General features: G+C 47.5%; 1 protein-coding gene across 1 annotated transcript in view; it reads left to right on the top strand.

Moving 5' to 3' along the window:
• Positions 1 to 22,622, top strand: part of LOC126427370 (5'-AMP-activated protein kinase subunit gamma-1-like) — a 632,906-nt gene that overhangs the window by 220,395 nt on the left and 389,889 nt on the right. The gene's annotated exons all lie outside the window — the stretch shown is intronic.

Raw genomic sequence — 22,622 nt, 5'->3', positions numbered from 1 at the left:
ATGATGGTCGAAGTAGAGAGGATATAAAATGTAGACTGGCAATGGCAAGGAAAGCATTTCGGAAGAAGAGAAATTTGTTAACATCCAGTATAGATTTAAGTGTCAGGAAGTCGTTTCTGAAAGTATTTGTATGGAGTGTAGCCATGTATGGAGGTCAAACATGGACGATAAATAGTTTGGACAAGAAGAGAATAGAAGCTTTCGAAATGTGGTGCTACAGAAGAATGCTGAAGATAAGATGGATAGATCACATAACTAATTATGAAGTATTGAATAGAATTGGGGAGGAGAGGAGTTTGTGGCACAACTTGACAAAAAGACGGGACCGGTTAGTAGCACATGTTCTGAGGCATCAAGGGATCATCAATGTAGTACTGGAGGGCAGCGTTGAGGGCAAAAATCGTAGAGGGAGACCAAGAGATGAATACTCTGAGCAGATTCAGAAGGATGTAGGCTGCAGTAGGTACTGGTAGATGAAGAAGTTTGCACAGGATAGAGTAGCATGGAGAGCTGCATCAAAGCAGTCTCAGGACTGAAGACAAAAACAACAACAACAACAACAACTTGAAGCAACGTGAGCCGCCATATACTGTGTGATAAAACATGCGCTGAAATGAGGAATAAACGCCAGTGTTTCGTAAAAGGAGGACTAATTACATTGAGGATCGTTGTAGCAGCTATTTTGCCCGCGCTACACGATGACAGCAACAGAAAAAGGCCTAACGTGGGATGTCATGACGAGTTCCTCTGCCGTATACCTCAGACTGGTTTTGTTTGCAGGGTAATTAGATGTAGATCTCTTGGATACCAACAAAAAAAATTACGTTATGTTTGGACTCTGTACATACAGGGTGTTTCAAAATGGACTTTACAAATTTGAAAATTCATACAAATTAATTCGTAGTACCTTCAGAGGTGACGGTAGCGTCAGTTTATAGGGAAATACATCAAGTTGTGTGTCGCGTAGTTCGCTAGTGCCGAATCGCACCGTAAGGAGCGCTAGCGGCAGTTGCGTTATAAGATGGCTGCCTTCACTGGACGCTAGCGTGCCAGCTGTGTGTTTTGGTTAGAAGAATCGAAGTCGGACACAACAGTTCAGCGTAATGTGCGTACAGAGAAAACTAAAGATCGGCCTAGTAGGCATAACTTTTACGAGTGGCACGAATGTTTTGTAGAAACAGGGCGCTCGGTGTAAGACGTGGGGAAATAATCAGGTCGTACGAGCATATCTGGCGACGTCGTTGAGCGAGTGAGACAGCGGTTTGTCAACAGCCCTGCGAAATCGACCCGGCGTGCATCTCGCGAAGTGCTACTACCACATACGACTGTTCGGCGTGTGTTGACAAAACCGTTCGCATATAAAAGAGATTGTCGATCGTACAAACACACTGATAAAATTCACTCTAAAGAGCTTGTGTGTGGATATGTGAAACCGATTACACGAGAATGGACATTTCTCGGACAGAATCATCTTTCCTGACGAGTCGACTTTTCACTCAAGTGGCAAGGTTAACACACACGACTGTGCGATGTGGGGCAGTGAAAAGCCACGTCAAACATTGCAACATATTCCTCATACTACACTCCTGGAAATTGAAATAAGAACACCGTGAATTCATTGTCCCAGGAAGGGGAAACTTTATTGACACATTCCTGGGGTCAGATACATCACATGATCACACTGACAGAACCACAGGCACATAGACACAGGCAACAGAGCATGCACAATGTCGGCACTAGTACAGTGTGTATCCACCTTTCGCAGCAATGCAGGCTGCTATTCTCCCATGGAGACGATCGTAGAGATGCTGGATGTAGTCCTGTGGAACGGCTTGCCATGCCATTTCCACCTGGCGCCTCAGTTGGACCAGCGTTCGTGCTGGACGTGCAGACCGCGTGGGACGACGCTTCATCCAGTCCCAAACATGCTCAATGGGGGACAGATCCGGAGATCTTGCTGGCCAGGGTAGTTGACTTACACCTTCTAGAGCACGTTGGGTGGCACGGGATACATGCGGACGTGCATTGTCCTGTTGGAACAGCAAGTTCCCTTGCCGGTCTAGGAATGGTAGAACGATGGGTTCGATGACGGTTTGGATGTACCGTGCACTATTCAGTGTCCCCTCGACGATCACCAGTGGTGTACGGCCAGTGTAGGAGATCGCTCCCCACACCATGATGCCGGGTGTTGGCCCTGTGTGCCTCGGTCGTATGCAGTCCTGATTGTGGCGCTCACCTGCACGGCGCCAAACACGCATACGACCATCATTGGCACCAAGGCAGAAGCGACTCTCATCGCTGAAGACGACACGTCTCCATTCGTCCCTCCATTCACGCCTGTCGCGACACCACTGGAGGCGGGCTGCACGATGTTGGGGCGTGAGCGGAAGACGGCCTAACGGTGTGCGGGACCGTAGCCCAGCTTCATGGAGACGGTTGCGAATGGTCCTCGCCGATACCCCAGGAGCAACAGTGTCCCTAATTTGCTGGGAAGTGGCGGTGCGGTCCCCTACGGCACTGCGTAGGATCCTACGGTCTTGGCGTGCATCCGTGCGTCGCTACAGTCCGGTCCCAGGTCGACGGGCACGTGCACCTTCCGCCGACCACTGGCGACAACATCGATGTACTGTGGAGACCTCACGCCCCACGTGTTGAGCAATTCGGCGGTACGTCCTCCCGGCCTCCCGCATGCCCACTATACGCCCTCGCTCAAAGTCCGTCAACTGCACACACGGTTCACGTCCACGCTGTCGCGGCATGCTACCAGTGTTAAAGACTGCGATGGAGCTCCGTATGCCACGGCAAACTGGCTGACACTGACGGCGGCGGTGCACAAATGCTGCGCAGCTAGCGCCATTCGACGGCCAACACCGCGGTTCCTGGTGTGTCCGCTGTCCCGTGCGTGTGATCATTGCTTGTAGAGCCCTCTCGCAGTGTCCGGAGCAAGTATGGTGTATATTGCGTAGGCGTCCGCGGCCACAGTCAGTCGATATAAAAGTTTCCTGGATGTGGTACCGAGCCATAGTGCATAAAATTACGGCTACTGGTAGACCGCTGCAACCGTGGCCGAAAAAGCGTTTATGTCGATGTTCGTGATAGCCCTAAACAGAACGTTTATTGTGCATTCAGCAAGAACGAAGTGTACGGCCCTTTTTTTCCGTAACAGAAACATCAACGGGGTAGTGTACCTGGATATGTTACAACAATTTTTGGTACCGCAGATCTACATCTACATACATACTCCGCAATCCACCATACGGTGCGTGGCGGAGGGTACCTCGTACCACAACTAGCATCTTCTCTCCCTCTTCCACTCCCAAACAGAACGAGGGAAAACTGACAGCCTATATGCCTCTGTACGAGCCCTAATCTCTCTTATCTTTGTGGTCTTTCCCTGAAATGTAAGTTCGCGGCAGTAAAATTGTACTGCAGTCAGCCTCAAATGCTGGTTCTCTAAATTTCCTCAGTAGCGATTCACGAAAAGAACGCCTCTTTTCCTCCAGAGACTTCCACCCGACTTCCACCGGACTTCAACCCGAGTTCCTGAAGCATTTCCGTAACACTCGCGTGATGATCAAACCTACCAGTAACAAATCTAGCAGCCCGCCTCTGAATTGCTTCTATGTCCTCCCTCAATCCGATCTGATAGGGATCCCTAACGCTGGAGCAGTAGTCGAGAATAGGTCGTATTAGTGTTTTATAAGCGGTCTCGTTTACAGATGAACCACATCTTCCCAAAATTCTACCAATGAACCGAAGACGACTATCTGCCTTCCCCACAACTGCCATTACATGATTGTCCCACTTCATATCGCTCTGCAGTGTTACGCCCAAATATGTAATCGACGTGACTGTGTCACGCGCTACATTACTAATGGAGTATACAAACATTATAAGATTCTTTTTCCTATCCATCTGCATTAATTTACATTTATCTATATTTATAGTTAGCTGCCATTCTTTACGCCAATCACAAATCCTGTCCAAGTCATCTCGTATCCTCCTACAGTCACTCAACGACGACACCTTCCCGTACACCACAGCATCATCAGCAAACAGCCGCACATTGCTATCCACCCTATCCGAAAGATCATTTATGTAGATAGAAAACAACAGCGGACCTACCAAACTTCCCTGGGGCACTCCAGGTGATGCCCTCACCTCCGATGAACACTCACCGTCGAGGACAACGTACTGGGTTCTGTTACTTAAGAAGTCTTCGAGCCACTCACATACTTGGGAACCAATCCCATATGCTCGTGCCTTAGTTAGAATTCTGCAGTGGGGCACCGAGTCAAACGCTTTCCGGAAGTCGAGGAATATGGCATGCGTCTGATAGGGCGAGTTGCGTTTCGCAGGAGCGATGCTTTGTAAAGCCGTGCTGATGCATGGACAGCAACTTCTCTGTCTCAAGGAAATTCATTATATTCGAACTGAGAATATCTTCTAGAATCCTGCAACGGACCGATGTTAAAGATATCGGTCTGTAATTTTGAGGATCCGTCCTTCTACCCTTATTATATATATATATATATATACAGGCGTCACCTGCGCTTTTTTCCAGTCGCTCGGGACTTTACGTCGGGCAAGAGATTCTCGATAACTGCAAGCTAAGTAAGGAGCCAATGCAGTAGAGTACTCTCCGTAAAACCGAATTGGAATCCCATCAGGACCTGGCGATTTTTTTTTTATTTTCAACCCATTCAACTGCTTCACAACCCCAAGGGTGTCTATCACTATGTCCTCCATACGGGAATCTGTACGAGGCTCAGACGGCGGTATGTTTGTACGATCCTCCTGTGTAAAAGATTTCTCAAGTGCTAAATATTAAAATTCCAGCTTTCGTTTTGCTGTCTTCCGTTGCCTGGCCAGGCTGATCAGTGAGTGACTGGATCGGCGAGAATGACCAACAACGTATTTGTTTACTTCGTGCAAGATGGTGCACCACCCGAAAATCTGGCTGACGTACGGGATTTTCTCAGTGACTGCTTTTCACGTCAATGCGTTGGCCGTGTTTCGTCAATTGCATGTCCCCCATGTTCTCCAGTCCTGACACCACCCGATTTTTTTTTTTTTTTTAAAATGGGGATTCATCATGCATATCGTGTTTGTACCTCCTGTGCTGGCATCTCTACCTGAACTTAGAGCAAGAATTTACGCCGTCACTGGCCAAGCTACACCTGCAATGCTACAGAGAGTTTGCGAAGAAATTGACTCCCGATGGGATGTGTGCAGGATAACCAAAGGAAGGCACATACAAGATCTATAGTTTAAGGTAAAAAAAAATACTTAATGTGTTTCTCTACGAAAAACACTAAACCCTCGCACAAACGAAAAAATGGCTGACATGGAAATCAGTGTCCAAGGAATAGAAAAGCAACTGGAATCACTCAACAGAGGAAAGTCCACTGGACCTGACGGGATACCAATTCGATTCTACACAGAGTACGCGAAAGAACTTGCCCCCCTTCTAACAGCCGTGTACCGCAAGTCTCTAGAGGAACGGAGGGTTCCAAATGATTGGAAAAGAGCACAGATAGTCCCAGTCTTCAAGAAGGGTCGTCGAGCAGTTGCGCAAAATTATAGGCCTATATCTCTGACGTCGATCTGTTGTAGAATTTTAGAACATGTTTTTTGCTCGCGTATCATGTCGTTTCTGGAAACCCAGAATCTATTCTGTAGGAATCGATTCCGGAAACAGCCATCGTGTGAGACCCAACTTGCTTTATTTGTTCGTGAGACCCAGAAAACATTAGATACGGGCTCCCAGGTAGATGCCATTTTCCTTGACTTCCGGAAGGCTTTCGATACAGTTCCACACTGTCGCCTGATAAACAAAGTAAGAGCTTACGGAATATCAGACCAGCTGTGTGGCTGGATTGAAGAGTTTTTAGCAAACAGAACACAGCATGTTGTTGTCAATGGAGAGACGTCTACAGACGTTAAAGTAATCTCTGGCGTGCCACAGGGGAGTGTTATGGGACCCTTGCTTTTCACAATATATATAAATGACCTAGTAGATGGTGTCGGAAGTTCCATGCGGCTTTTCGCGGATGATGCTGTAGTATACAGAGAAGTTGCAGCATTAGAAAATAGTAGCGAAATGCAGCGGATAGGCACTTGGTGCAGGGAATGGCAACTGACCCTTAACATAGACAAATGTAATGTATTGCGAATACATAGAAAGAAGGATCCTTTATTGTATGATTATATGATAGCGGAACAAACACTGGTAGCAGTTACTTCTGTAAAATATCTGGGAGTATGCGTGCGGAACGATTTGAAGTGGAATGATCATATAAAATTAATTGTTGGTAAGGCGGGTGCCAGGTTGAGATACATTGGGAGAGTCCTTCGAAAATGTAGTCCATCAACAGAGGAGGTGGCTTACAAAACACTCGTTCGACCTATACTTGAGTATTGCTCATCAGTGTGGGATCCGTACCAGATCGGTTTGACGGAGGAGGTAGAGAAGATCCAAAGAAGAGCGGCGCGTTTCGTCACGGGATTATTTGGTAAGCGTGACAGCGTTACGGAGATGTTTAGCAAACTCGAGTGGCAGACTCTGCAAGAGAGGCGCTCTGCATCGCGGTGTAGCTTGCTGTCCAGGTTTCGAGAGGGTGCGTTTCTGGATAAGGTATCGAATATGTTGCTTCCCCTACTTATTCCTCCCGAGTAGATCACGAATGTAAAATTAGAGAGATTAGAGCGCGCACGGAGGCTTTCAGACAGTCGTTCTTCCCGCGAACAATACGCGACTGGAACAGGAAAGGGAGGTAATTAGTGGCACGTAAAGTTTACTCCGCCACACACCGCTGGGTGGCTTGCGGAGTATAAATGTAGATGTAAATCCATGTGTATATCTTCTTTCAGTAAATCTATAACGACTTTCAAAGTTATATATCCCTTTCTGTAACACCCTGTACTTTACTTGCAGAACAAACATTGTACCGGAGCTGAATTGAATTCCCTTTTTCCCCCCAGTGGCTGTGCGGCTCCCACTTCTCGTGTTGCACGTGGCGTCATTGGTATAGCGGCCCTTATCTGCGTCGGCGCGTGCCCTTTGCCCTTGACAACGTCCCTCAGCAGGCGGAAATAACGCCTAGCCGTTTCCGGCTACAGTAATGGAGGGGTCCTGCTTATACCGCCGGTACTGCACGAAACTACGAGCCTTGGGTGGGTTCGATCCTGTTACTCCGACAAGGCGCTTTTAAGCCAGTCTGATACAGCCACACAATGGTTATTTTCACCCTGTGCTCCGCCATGATAACTTACGTTGTCTTTTCTTTCCTCCTCCCCCCCCCCCTCCCCCCTCCAAAAACATACGCACACGCGTGCACGCGCACGCACACGCTAGCACCAAATCGACGATTCCTTCAGGTGCCCGATTGTTCCCCTCAAACGATCCCTTAATTTGCTAAAGTTGTGCCGTAAATACCGTTTTTCCCCTACTCGATTCGATACCACCGCAGTTGAAAAGCTACTATTCCTTTCTTGCCCTCAATAGTTATTGTCCACATCTTACTTCAGTACAAATGGTTCAAATGGCTCTGAGCACTATGGGACTTAACTGGTGTGGTCATTAGTTCCCTAGAACTTAGAACTAATTAAACCTAACTAACCTGAGGACATCGCACATATCCATGCCCGAGGCAGGATTCGAACCTGCGACCGTAGCGGTCGCGCGGTTCCAGACTGAAGCGCCTAGAAGCGCTCGGCCACAGCGGCCGGCTGCAATTTCGGCCTTAGGCCATTATCAAGTGCTGATATTACGGCTTTAAGCCATGTCAACGTAATGTAAGCTGACAGATTTACATTGCGTTGACATGGCTTAAAGCCGTAGTATCAGCACTTGATCGTGGCACAAAGCCGAAATTGCAATAGTGTTCAATAGAAACTTATAACAGTCACTGGCGTAAAGATGATGTTCTAAAAAAAATTTTTGTCACTGTGAATCGCAGCTACAACAAGTGTTCTAATTTCAGCTCTTCGTTCTTTGTTCTTTTCTTTTCTTCCAGTATCTTTCACCTGTTAAAAATGCCCCTTCTTTCTGTCTTTAGGCAATTTTGTGCCAGCCTTTTCAGCTACGCTGCCGTGGAATCCTTCCATTTTCAATACTTCTTCCCGAAAGACTTCTCTGCTTTTCATATCTTCTGGTTTTATATTGTGTCTTTCGAAATCTTTTTTTTTTTAACTTCGTTGATGCATGTTGTGGACTTCTTACCACACACATATTTAAAAATCTTACTAGTTAACCTACTCTCTTGCTTTGGAAATATATCTTTAAAAAAATGTCGTCTTTTTCTCGTAACGTTTGCGAGTGGAACAGGAGGGAAGCAAATGATAAGTAACGCTACAATGTACCCTCCGCCACGCACTGTATCTTGAGGAGTATGTAAGTAGATGTACAAACCCTTTTTAAACCATCACTCGTTGAGACGACATCAACAAAATGATGAAAAACGTTGATCACTTACTATATTTTCGCTGTGTATGCACTAAGACGTGTCAGCCACAATCTTCTAATTTATTACCTCTTTACTACAAGTTCTACTCCCAACACATTTTTCAGAGAAATGCCATTGAATGTACCTGCAAAGTTATGTCACTGTATGACACACAGCTTAGGAGATCATTGTTGTTGTGGTCTTCAGTCCAGAGACTGGTTTGATGCAGCTCTCCATGCTACTCTATCCTGTGCAAGCTTCTTCATCTCCCAGTACCTACTGCAACCTACATCCTTCTGAATCTGCTTAGTGTATTCATCTCTTGGTCTCCCTCTACGATTTTTACCCTCCACGCTGCCCTCCAATGCTAAATTTGTGATCCCTTGATGCCTCAGAACATGTCCTACCAACCAATCCCTTCTTCTTGTCAAGTTGTGCCACAAACTCCTCCCCAATCCTATTCAATACCTCCTCATTAGTTACGTGATGTACCCACCTAATCTTCAGCATTCTTCTGTAGCGCCACATTTCAAAAGCTTCTATTCTCTTCTTGTCTAAACTATTTTTCGTCTATCTTCCACTTCCATACATGGCTACACTCCATACAAATTCTTTCAGAAACGACCTCGTGACACATCTATACTCGATGTTAACAAATTTTTCTTCTTCAGAAACGCTTTCCTTGCCATTGCCAGTCTACATTTTATATCCTCTCTACTTCGACCATCATCAGTTATTTTGCTCCCCAAATAGCAAAACTCATTTACTACTTTAAGCGTCTCATTTCCTGATCTAATCCCTCAGCGTCACAGGATTCAATTCGACTACATTGCATTATCGTCGGTTTCCTTTTGTTGATATTCATCGTGTATCCTCCTCTGAAGACACTGTCGACACCGTTAAACTACTCTTCCAACTCCTTTCCTCTGTCTCAGAGAATTACAATGTCATCAGCAAACCTCAAAGTTTCTATTTCTTCTCCATGGATTTTAGTTGCTGCTCAAAATGTTTCCTTCACTGCTTGCTCAATATACGGATTGAATAACATCGGGAATAGGCTACAACCCTGTCTCACTCGCTTCCCATCCACTGCTTCCCTTTCATGTCCCTCGACTCTTATAACTGCCATCTGGTTTCTGTACAAATTGTAAACAGCCTTCAGCTCCCTGTATTTTACCCCTGCAACCTTCAGGAGATATGACATCGTAAAGACTAAGATCCGTGAAAGACTAGTTTTTCCTTAAAACAGAGCACAGATTATGCAAACTGTATTCACGTAGTGTCTCACAATGTTGACAGTTAGTGACTGCAAGCACCTCCAAACACCCGGAGTGGCTGAGCCGTTCTAGGCGCTACAGTCTCGAACTGTGCGACCGCTACAGTCGCAGGTTCGAATCCTGCCTCGGGCATGGATGTGTGTGATGTCCTTAGGTTGGTTAGGTGTAACTAGTTCAAAGTACTAGGGGACTGATGACCACAGCAGTTAAGTCCCATAGTGCTCAGAGCCATTTGAACCAACTCCAAACACACTTTGCAACCTTTCTCTTAACTTCCTCTCGCTTACATGATGAAATATATTGATACATTTACTCGTTTCTTCAGTAATCAGATATTTCTCACTTTCTTGTCCACGTTAGGACGATTCTGTAAAGAATGGGGTGGGGGGTTACTCATCAATACTAAGTAGAGGGTTAGCACGACTCACGAGCCGTCGTCACAATTTCACTTCCGTCAGTATCTCGTCTCCTAGCTTCCAAACTTTACAGAAGCTCTCCTGCGAACCTAGCAGAACTAGCACTCCTGAAAGAAAGGATACTGCGGAGGCATGGCTTAGCCACAGCCTGGGGGATGTTTCTACAATGAGATTTTCACTTTGCAGCGGCGTGTGCGCTGATTTGAAACTTCCTCACAGACTAAAACTGTGTGCCGGACCGCGAAAAGCAGAGGTCCGGAGTTTGTGTCGGTCAGGCACGTAGTTTTAGTCTGCCAGGAAGTTTCAAATCAGCGCACACTCCGCTGCAGAGTGAAAATTTCATTCTAGAAGATTAGCAGTTTCTCACGCCGATCCCTCGAGTTAATGAAATGGCGGACGCTGTCTGTTAATCGCGTAAACTTTGTTCTGCGTATGGTCGTACCTTAACTGTCTGTGTGGCGTCTTATCTGAGCCGAAAGATTGGAGAGAGACCCAGCGTTTGCCTGAACGAAGTGGAGAGCCACCTAAAAGACACGCTCGGACCAACGCTCGATTATTTGTCGTGTGGATTGCATACGGTTCCGGCCTAACTTCCCCGTCTTGCTAACTAAGTCAGTGCCGGATAAGTCATACCAACAGGTTGCATCCGGTCGTGGATATTCACGTGTACATTTCTCTGAGCGTCGAACGACGCAAAATTGAAGCGTGAAGACGCCACAGTGGTGGTACAGCAATGATCATAACTGGAATCTTAGTATCTTCGATCACAAGCGTATTTCGTTTCCGCTTGGATAGGGGGCAGCCTGACTGCTTTAGGCGGGCTTCCCACTCGATTCTATACGCAGAGCGACCTGCATCCGTGGATCGCGTAGAACCATAAGGGAAGCAAGCGACTCCACAGGTTCACACTGGGACGACAGCTATTTAACACCGATATGTATCTCTTTAGCATCGCCCTGGGTGACAGGTACAGTGTTGGTTGCTCCACACAGCTGTATCGTACGGTACAAATTTCCGGCCGTCAGATGTGCCTCGAAAAACACTGTTTCATGTGGGTGCTGAAATGCTGCATCCGCCTATGTAATTACTTCCTCAGTGGAACATACATTTTTCACGTCGAAAATTAAAAAAAAAGAGGACTGTTTTCGCATTTTCACGTGTTCTCCGCTACGCAGTCTTTCTCTTTCCACTCTGATTTTTCTGCGTATTATACCCCGCCCGACATCACAGCATCATGATGAACTGCTGTTTCTTTCGTCATAGCCCACAGTGGTAGCAATACTTCCAAACAAACTGAAACACAGCGGATGTTTTGAACGGTGTTTGCCATGAAGAATGTTGTTGCTGTTCAGTTGATGCTTGATGCATATTGTGGCGTCTATTTCTGCGAACGAAATGCAGATAATACACGGCGACAGTATTTGACGGTGGAAGCGGAGCGATAACCTGTTTCCATTCTCGAGAAAATACGTGAGATTTATTGGAGATTAACAATGTGAACACCTGCTTCTTGTCGTGCGAGTTCCGATTTCTGTTATTTTACACTGAAGAGCCATAGAAACTATTATACCTGGCTAATACCGTGTGGGGCCGCCGAAGTGACTCAGAACTGCCGCAACACGACGCGGCACGGACTCGACTAATGTCTGAAGTAATGCTGGACGGAACGCACGCCATGACTCCCGCAGGGCTGTCCATAGAAATCGTTCAAATGGCTCTCAAGACTATGCGACTTAACATCTGAGGTTATCAGTCCCCTACCCTAACGAAGGACGTCACACACATCCATGCCCGAGGCAGGATTCGAACCTGTGACCGTAGAGGTTGCGCGGTTCCAGACGGTAGCGCCTAGAACCGCTCGGCCACCCCGGCCGGCCGCTGTCCATAGACCGGCAGAGAACGAAGGGGTGGAGATCTCTTCTGAACAGTACGTTGGAAGACACCCCAGTTATCCTCAATAATAATCAAAATATCCACGGGTGTACTGCCGGCCTACAGTGTCCAACGGGCACAATATTTCGGCGATCATACATGTCGCCATCATCAGGTGAACTGACGGACTGAGCTCCTGTGGACGTGCCGGCACGGAGATCCGTACGCTATGGCTGCTCAGAGGGAACTGGGTTCGGTCGCGGCGGCGGCCGTTTTAAATACCCTCCGCCCGCGGCGCGCTCCCTCCGCCGTCCGCGAAGCGCCACGGTCGCGCGGTGGAACAGATTACGACGGCGTCTGAGATGACGTCGGAGTGATGGCTCTGTCCGCCGTGGTCGTCACAACTATACGTTTGCTCGATTTACTCTCGATTAACCCAATCGCCGGTTCCCGAGCCTCGCTAAGATTATAGCCACAGTCACGGTTTATGAGGTCGTCATTGGTGCGAATTTCGATGGCCTCTCTAACAACGCTGTCCCAGTATCTCGACGTCTGTACCAGAATCCTCGTGCGTTCATATTCCATGGCGTGATTTTCCGACAAACAATGTTCAGCGACCGCCGACTTGCTCGGATACGTCAGTCGAGTGTGCCTCTGGTGTTCACGGCATCGATCCTCGACGGTACGCATCGTCTGACCGATATACGACTCGCCACATTGACACGGAATCTGGTACACGCCGGCCTTCCTCAAACCGAGGCCATCTTTGGCGCTCCCCACCAGCGCACGAGTTTTATTCGGAGGACAAAACACAGTTCCGACCCGGTGCTTCTTCAGAATGCGGGCGATTTTCCCCGAGAGTGCGCCTGTATACGGAATAAACGCAGTGCCTACCTCCTCCCTCGTGATTTCATCCATCTCCTCAGGTTGTGCTGTGTCGCAGGTGCCACCCTAGGCAGGTATCCAGGGGACAGTGACGTCATGGCAGAGGGCGCCACCGGCATAGGGGGGGACATTCCACGTCGGATGAAGCGATGCGAGTGGCGAGATAGGACGGTACGCGGCCGCTAGATAACCGCGCTGCCTCCTTATAGGCGGTGGGCGTGTCCGCACACCGCTAATCCCCGCCAGGATGCAAATGCGTGCATAATGTACGCGGCGCAGTGCTATTGTTCGCCGTGGGAGCCGCCGTGTGCTGCTGTTGCGGATTAATCGTCCATCTTTGCTGTTACAGCATTTTTACTGTCTAACAGGTGATCCCGAAAGCGATCTCCAAAAATGGCTCTGACCACTATAGAACTTAACGTCTGAGGTCGTCAGTCCCCTAGAACTTAGAACTAATTAAACCTAACTAACCTAAGGACATCACACACATCCATGCCCGAGGCAGGATTCGAACCTGCGACCGTAGCGGTCATGCAGTTCCAGACTGAAGCGCCTAGAACAGCACGGCCACTCCGGCCGGCAAAGCGTTCTCCAAATAAAGGCTCAGCTCTAACTATGCCGCCAAAATTTCGGAGCTTGTCCGTGCATGTTATCAAGCAGTTTTTATTATTATTTTTTTATTTGTCCTTACGAGTAGCAATTCGATATAGCCATGAATAACACATAGTTACAATGTACACGGAATTCAATAAAAGAATACTCCGTCTTCAGGTCACGAGTGGCCTACCGGGACCATCCGACCGCCGTGTCATCCTCAGAGGAGGATGCGGATAGGAGGGGCGTGGGGTCAACACACCGCTCTCCCGGTCGTTACGATGGTTTTCTTTGACCGAAGCCGCTACTATTCGGTCGAGTAGCTCCTCAATTGGCACCACGAGGCTGAGTACACCCCGAAAAATGACAACAGCGCATGGCGGCCCGGATGGTCACCCATCCAAGTGCCGACCACGCCCGACAGCGCTTAACTTAGGTGATCTCACGGGAAACCAGTGTATCCACTGCGGCAAGGGCATAAAAGAATACAGAAATGTCAACTTATCAATCAAGCATCACAAAAAAAGATTAACACGAATGAGTACTTTTTTGAGCGGTGTTAGAAAGCTTTTCTGATATTTCATGCGTATATGTTGTTGAGTCACCCTTTACGATGCACTACATCCTTGTGGGCTATTTAGGGTCCTCGTGTCTGATTGCTTCGTGGCAGTACATGATATATAGGTGCATTCGCACATCATTGTTTGTCATCATAACCAACTTCTTGTGGGCGTTTTTCATACTTTTTACATATGTTGCGATATGAGGTGGGTCTTACATACGGTCTTCTAAAGCGTCTCGGACGTTCATTTTACGTATATAACATAATGCATGCTCCTCAGTTGTGTACGACTTAGCGTTTTATACTTTCACACGACACACAGCTCATGTTCCTTTTGTTTACTTCTGTATGAGGTATTATCTCCTTTATACATTTATCACCTTCTACAGTCACTTTGTGTTTTAGTAGGTTATTTCAGGGTTCTGTACTTAACCTATGTTCGACTCACCAATAAAAATGACTACTTATATAAAGAAGTGTTCAATAAATTATATAATTCGGATTAGCATTTAAAATCTATTAAGAAGAAATAAAAACTTTGAGGTTTCCCAATGACATTGTAATTATGTCAGAGACAAATGGGACGGAGTACTGTGGGACTTCACATCTGAGGTCATCAGTCCCCTAGAACTCAGAAGTACTTAAACCTAACTAACCTAAGGACATCACACACATCCGTGCCCGAGGCAGGATTCGAACCTGCGAATGTGGCAGTCCCGCGGTTCCGGACTGAAGCGCCTAGAACCGCTCGGTCACAGCGGCCGGCTATGTCAGAGACAACAAAGGACCTGGAAGAGCAGTTGAACGGAATGGAGTGTGTCTTGAAAGGAGGATATAAGAACAACACCAACAAAGCCAAAACGACGATAATGAAATGTATTCGAATTAAATCAGGTGATACTGAGGGAATTAGATTAGGAAATGAGACACTTAAAGTAGTAAATGAGTTTTGCTACTTGGGGAGCAAAATAACTGATGATGGTCCAAGTAGAGAGGATATAAAATGTTGACCAGCTATGCCAAGGAAAGCTTCTATCAGTAAGAGAAATATGTTAACATCGAGTATAGATTTAAGTGTCAGGAAGTCGTTTCTGAAAGTATTTGTATGGAGTGTACCCATGTATGGAAGTGAAACCTGGACGATAAATAGTTTAGACAAGAAGAGAATAGAAGCTGTCGAAATGTGGTGCTACAGAAGAATGCTGAAGATTAGATGGGTAGATCAGATAAGTAATGAGGAAGTATTGAATAGGATTGGGGAGAAGAGAAGTTTGTGGCACAGCTTGACCAGAAGAAGGGATCGGTTGGTAGGACATGTTCTGAGGCATCAAGGGATCACAAATTTAGTATTGGAGGGCAGCGTGGAGGGTAAAAATTGTAGAGGGAGACCAAGAGATGAATACACTAAACATATTCAGAAGGATGTAGGTTGCAGTAGGTACTGGGAGATGAAGAAGCTTGCACAGGATAGAGTAGCATGGAGAGCTGCATCAAACCAGTCTCTGGACTGAAGACCACAACAACAACATAATTGTACAACGTATTGAGTCGAAATTGGTTACGGTATATTTTAGATATGACATTGGATGCCTCTGTTCCTTCTATCAAGTTTTTGCTGTAAATTCACGTGTAGTGTGGTGTCCTTTCTTCTTATTCTGTTTTTTTATTACTTGATTGATAAGTTGATAATGCTATCGTTAGTGTTTTACGCATACAGGCCCGAAGATGTGGTGCATTTGTAGATCTAGCCATTTTTTCAGTACTCTTAGCAGGTGTATCATCAATTCTTGGTGCAGTAAACTTTAGTGCAACAGCAATTAATATAAGATCAGGAAATACAACTTTAGACCAAAAACCGGCACGTTGAAGCGCCATAAGTGGTTGCATCAAAATAAATAGAATCGTAAGGACGGCTGTAGGCGTTTTATCTCGTTACAATTTGTCGTTATGGACAAATTTTTCACAAGTTTGGCCTCTATTGTGTAAAGGGAGCGTTTGAAGGTGTAGGCCGTGTTGGTAACGAAGTAATCGGCTCCCTGAGCATATTCAGCTGGCTTGTGTAGTGACAGACCTGCGTGTTACACAGCCCGGTACTGCTGTGGTGGGTCCAGAATAGGGGGCCGAAGCCTGCTTTTAATCTCTCCACCGACTCGCAACGAGCGTTCCGGTCTCTGCGCTGTCTGGCGTTACGTGATGGGCAGGGGGGAAGGGGGGGGGCAGTAGCAGTACAGCCTCTGGAAAAGTCCACACAGCGGCGTGCTGGCACAAGAAAAAAGTATACGGTAACTTAAACAGGCTGAGCTGCAAAGACATGACACACACGTTCCACTGATACAGATCCGACGACGACAATTTCTACGTTTTGGCTGCGGATCCGAAACGTTTGAACAAAACTCGTGTACCAGATAGTTGCAGTCAAAGTGCATCTACTGAGAGATGTATTAAAAAACTAGAAACACCGCCTCGATTGCGAAAAAAAGCACCTAGTATTAACCTAGGTTTCGGCGTAGATAACTACACCTTCTTCAGAACAATAAAACCCACAAGTGCCTAAGAAGACCTTTGTCAATGATTAAAAGAACACCATAGCTATACATTTATAAACAAAAAAAAGGAAAACACAAACAGTACGTATGTAGAAAGTCTATACGGTGTGAGGTGGAGATTATACCATTAAGTTAAGTAACCGTTTAGACTTTCTACATTCGTACTGTTTGTGTTTTCCTTTTTTTTGTTTATAAATGTATAGCTATGGTGTTCTTTTAATCATTGACAAAGGTCTTCTTAGGCACTTGTGGGTTTTATTGTTCTGAAGAAGGTGTAGTTATCTACGCCGAAACCTAGGTTAACACTAGGTGCTTTTTTCGCAATCGAGGCGGGTTTCTAGTTTTTTAATATATTAACCAACGAATGCTGACGCACTACGGTGTTGAAGGTTCTTACACTCAGAAATGTCCAGTGCGGGCCATAATTATCAAATGGTTCAAATGGCTCTGAGCACTATGGGACCTAACTTGTGAGGTCATCAGGCCCCTATAACTTAGAACTACTTAAATCTAACTAACCTAAGGACATCACACACATCCATGCCCGAGGCAGGGTTCGAACCTGCGACCGTAGCGGCCGCGCGGTTCCAGACTTTAGCGCCTAGAACCGCTCGGTCACCCCGGCCGGCCCGTAATTATCGTCCAGCAGCAAAACTTCCTAGATACGCTAATGTGTTAAACCGGAATCCATTTACGCTGAAAAGAAAAGAAAATACCTCCCGTTTTGGCACCAGGAGCAAATGTGGCGCTGTGAAAGCAAGAAACACGGAAGTAAACTCTTAACGTTTGACATCCACAACTGGTGCTAAAATTTGTGATCATGAGTAAATCCTTTTCACTTCACAGATCCTTTATTTCGATAAAATCGTACACACTATCTCCCAGTATCTTTAGCCAACTATTCATTCAGAGGCACTTTCCTAGCTCCAATGCTGATGGCGCTGTGTAACTCATGTATGGTTCCACATCTACACGGATACTCTGCAAATCACATTTAAGTGAGTGGCAGAGGCTTCGTCGAACCACACTCACAATTCTCAATTATTCCAATCTCGTGTAGCGCACGGAAAGAACGACCACCTATGTGTGCCAGCTCTGATTTCCCTTATTTTATCATCGTCATAACGGCCTTGATACGGCTGGGCATTGAGTCAGACAGAGCTTGGATGGCGTGTACAGGTACAGCTGCCCGTGCAGCTTCAACACGATACCACAGTTCATCAAGAGTAGTGACTGGCGTATTGTGACGAGCCAGTTGCTCGGCCACCATTGACCAGACGTTTTCAGTTGGTGAGAGATCTGGAGAGTGTGCTGGCCAGGGCAGCAGTCGAACATTCTCTGTATCCACAAAGGCCCATACAGGACCTGCAACATGCAGATCGAATGAAGGGTAGAGCCACGGGTCGTAACACATCTGGAATGTAACGTCCACTGTTCAAAGTGCCGTCAATGCGAACAAGAGGTGACCGAGATGTGTAACCAATGGCGCCCCCATACCATCACGCCGGGTGATACGCCAGTATGGCGATGACGAATACACGCTTCCAATGTGTGTTCACCGCGGTGTCGCCAAACACGGATGCAACCATCATGACACTGTAAACAGAACCCGGATTCATCGGAAAAAAATGACGGTTTGTCATTCGTGCACCCAGGTTCGTCGTCGAGTACACCATCGCAGGCGCTCCTGTCTGTGATGCAGCGTCAAGGGTAACCGCAGCCACGGTCTCAGAGCTGATAGTCCGTGCTGCTGCAAACGTCGTCGAACTGTTCGTGCAGATGGTTGTCGTCTTGGAAACGTCCCCATCTGTTTGACTCGGGGATCGAGACGTGGCTGCAAGATCCGTTACAGCCGTGCGGATAAGATGCCTGTCATCTCGACTGCTAGTGATACGAGGCCGTTGGGATCCAGCACGGCGTTCCGTATTACCCTACTGAACCCACCGATTCCATATTCTGCTAACAGTCATTGGATCTCGACCGAGGCGAGCAGCAATGTCGCGATACGATAAACCGCAATCGCGATAGGCTACAATCCGACATTCAGCAAAATCGGAAACGTGATGGTACGCATTTCTCCTGCTTACACGAGGCATCACAACAACGCCGGTCAACTGCTGTTTGTGTATGAGAAATCGGTTGGAAACTTTCCTCATGTCAGCACGTTATAGGTGTCCCCACCGGCGCCAGCCTTGTGTGAATGTTGTGAAAAGCTAATAATTTGCATATCACAGCATCTTCTTCCTGTCGGTTAAATTTCACGTCTGTAGCACGTCATCTTCGTGGTGCAGCAATTTTAATGGCCGGTAGTGTAGTCCTATAGTGGTCAGAGCCATTTGGACCTTTTTTTTTTTTGTGGCGGACGCAGAGTTCCCTGTGTCGGCACCGTTATGGCGGCTGGTGGATGTCCCAGACTCACGTGGAGTGGTGCGCCTCCAGTTTTCTGCGGGATTCGGTAGCGCCACATCCGGCAGGCGGCACACACACACACACACACACACACACACACACACACAGTAGCTGCCGGGCAGGCAGCCAACACCGCCGGCCGCAACTTCCCGTCTCTGTTGCGACACGGCGGCTCAGCCCGTGGCGCACTGCAGCCGACCGCCAACCCGTCACGCCGTCACAAACACACTTGGCTGGTGGACAGGCGATGGCATACCTTGGAGTACCGTGTAGGGCGTCCTTCTAGCCAGCGTAGTTAAGCGACTCGACTCGACTTGACATTCGGCTCAACACGTAGTTGAAAGTCCCCCGCAGAATTACTAACTCGTGCTGTCTCTACAGCCGTCCATAATTTCAAAGTGTGTCCGATGCTGCAACTGACCTCTCGGTGATGTCCCCATAAACGTTCGATCGGATTCGTGTCGGGCCAACTGGGTGGCCAAGTCATTCGCTGGAATGTTGATGGTGCTGCGACAGCAACCAGTCACTAATTTACTTTCCGTTCCTTTATTCAAAGGCTGTCGTTACCGGTTTCGTATCGATATAATTCATCTTCAGACTGTTTACACGCTTTCCTTATAACATATGGTGCGTTTTTTTTACTGATTAGTCGTCGTGAAATGGCGGTTTGGAATGTTTATTTTCATAACATTCGTCCAACAGATGCGAATGCATTCCCACTGCATTCTTATTGTTTCGCACGTAAATTTTTCTCACTGAACGCTTCAGATTTGTCACTGAAAAGATTTCGAGAGAGAGAGAGAGAGAGAGAGAGAGAGAGAGAGAGAGAGAACACTGCAGCTAATGTATCTCATCCGTAAAGTGGGTGGGAAATTTTCTGCCCCTCACTCTCGTGACTGGTTTGGTGCGCTCCTCTGCGCATTCCTCTCCAATGCCAACTCCTTCATCTCGGAATAGCGCCGCCACTCTACGTCCCCCGTTATTTGCTGCATGCATTACAATCTCCGTCTTCCCTTGCACTTCCTACAGCCTGCAGCTCGCTCTGCTACCGTGCACCTAACTCCCTCATGTCTTAGCGTATGTCCAGTCTTACTGTCCATTCTCACTTTCAATCTTTCCCACATATTCGTCTGCTCGCCGATCCTATAGAGAACCAACCACCTGATTTCGTATCGTATTCTACACACATCAAAAAAAAGTTTTGCATCACCTTGGTTGCGACAGTTCCCGACCCTTTACAGAAAACTGGAATAGAGATCAACGTAAACATAATTTCCGCCCGTTTTATTGCTCTTGAAAACCATACTTTGCATGTTGTACCACCATGCACAGCTGGAGGTCCAGATTGCTGTACACACGGGTACCTCTAATACCCAGTAGCACGTCCTCTTGCCCGTATTCGTCGTGGCATACTATCCACAAGTTCATCGAGGCACTGTTGCTCCAGATTGTCCCACTCCTCAACGGCGTAGATCCCTCAGAGTGGTTGGTGGGTCACGTCGTCCATAAACAGCCCTTTTCAGTCCATCCCAGGCATGTTCCATAAGGTTCATGTCTGTATAACACGCTGGCCGCTCTAGTCGAGCAATGTAGTTATCCTGAAGGGAGCCATTCACAAGATGCGCACGATGGGGGCGCGAATGGTCGTCCATGAAGACGAATGCCTCGCCAGTATGCTGCCGATGAGGTTGCACTATCGGTCGGAGGATGGCCTTCACGTATCGTACAGCCGTTACGGCGCCTTGCGTGACCACCAGCGGCGTACGTCGGCCCCACATAATGCCACCCCAAAACAGCAGGGAACCTCCACCTTGCTGCACTCGCTGGACAGTGTGTCTAAGGCGTTCAGCCTGACCGGGCTGCCTCCAAACACAACAATTGTCTGGTTGAAGGCATATGCGACACTCGTCGGTGAAGAGAACGTGATGCAGATCCTGAGCGGTCCATTCGGCATGTTGTTGGGCCCATCTGTACCACGCTGCACGGTGTCGTGGTTGCAAAGATGGAGCTAGCCGTGGACGTCGGGAGTGAAGTCGCGCATCGTGCAGCCTGTTGCGCACAGTTTGAGTCGTAACACGACGTCCAGTGGCTGCACGAAAAGCATCATTCAACATGGTGGCGTTGCTGTCAGGGTTCCTCCGAGCCGTAATCCGTAGGTAGCGGTCATCCACTGCAGTAGTAGCCCTTCGGTGGCCTGAGCGAGGCATGTCATCGACAGTTCCTGTCTCTCTGTATCTTCTCCATATCGGAACAACATCGCTTTGCTTCACTCCGAGACGCCTGGACACTTCCCTTGTTGAGAGCCCTTCCTGGCACAAAGTAACCGCGGTATTGACCGTCTAGGCACGGTTGAACTACAGACAACACGAGCCGTGTACCTCCTTCCTGGTGGAACGACTGGAACTGATCGGCTGTCGGACCCCCTCCGTCTAATAGGCGCTGCTCGTACATGGTTGTTTTCATCTTTGTACGGGTTTAGTAGCATCTCTGAACAGTCAAAGGGACTCCGTCTGTGATACACTATCTACAGTCAACGTCTGTCTTCAGGACTTCCGGGAATCGGGGTGATGTAAAACTCCTTTTGATGTTTGTATTATTCTTGTAGAAATCCAGTCCAAAATTTGAAGGACACTTCACTAGTGATACACGGCTACCAACGGGTATGGATTTTCGTCACTTTTGACGTGGCCGGCCGACGTGGCCGTGCGGTTCTAGGCGCTGCAGTCTGGAACCGCGCGACCGCTACAGTCGCAGGTTAGGATCCTGCTTCGGGCATGGATGCGTGTGATGTCCTTAGGTAAGTTAGGTTTAAGTAGTTCTAAGTTCCAGGGGACTGATGACCTCTGAAGTTACGTCCCATAGTGCTCAGAGCCATTTTGAACTTTCGACGTTGCTGCTAAAGCAATTTGAAAACACCATGTCGTTTCAGAGAGGCCTTACGTGCCATAACTATAGCAATTAAGGTGTCATCCTACAGCTAGAGTAGACACAACTGAAGTGTGGGTTGTAAACCATTTGTCGACATTGCTTGGACGCGCTGTCAACGATACAGAGTTGTAATTGCTGATGCACCATTACTACCCACACTGTGTTCTGCCAAGTGGGCATCTCGGGAGCAGTTTGCCGTAGAGTCACCGGTAAATATTCTCTCACTCGTTCGAACGCCGTCTGCTCAAATTCTACAGCGCGGGCAGTTGTTTGACGGGAACCTCTGCCAGGTGCTTCGTGCTCCAAGGGCCCAGTTTGAGACGGGTTCCTAAACACAGCGTTAAGTGTCTCCTAAGTAGAGCGACGCCTGGTGCGAAATGTCTGCCAGTACTTACGTTCGACTTCGTGGGCACTAACATTCTCCTTCATTGTGGGCTACATTCAGTTTCCAATAGTCACGCAAAGTGTGGTGGGGGCGGAGTGGGATATCTTTCACGGTAATCCTCGACATAAATCCACTGTAGTGCGTAATTTCTTGTCATTGTTTTATGACAGTTCTGCTAATAGAATTTCTCACATTGGGGGCCAGAACAGAACACGGTTCCAGAGCGTAACTAAGAAAGCTTGATAGTTTGAATAAATTGAAGTCACCAACTTTAGCTGCTTTTACCCAACCACTCTCGAGT

The sequence above is a fragment of the Schistocerca serialis genome, chromosome 11, assembly GCF_023864345.2.
Source record: "Schistocerca serialis cubense isolate TAMUIC-IGC-003099 chromosome 11, iqSchSeri2.2, whole genome shotgun sequence".
Taxonomy (NCBI): domain Eukaryota; kingdom Metazoa; phylum Arthropoda; class Insecta; order Orthoptera; family Acrididae; genus Schistocerca; species Schistocerca serialis.
The sequence above is the reverse complement of the archived record's forward strand: the minus strand, read 5'-3'. Positions and strand labels throughout refer to the sequence as shown.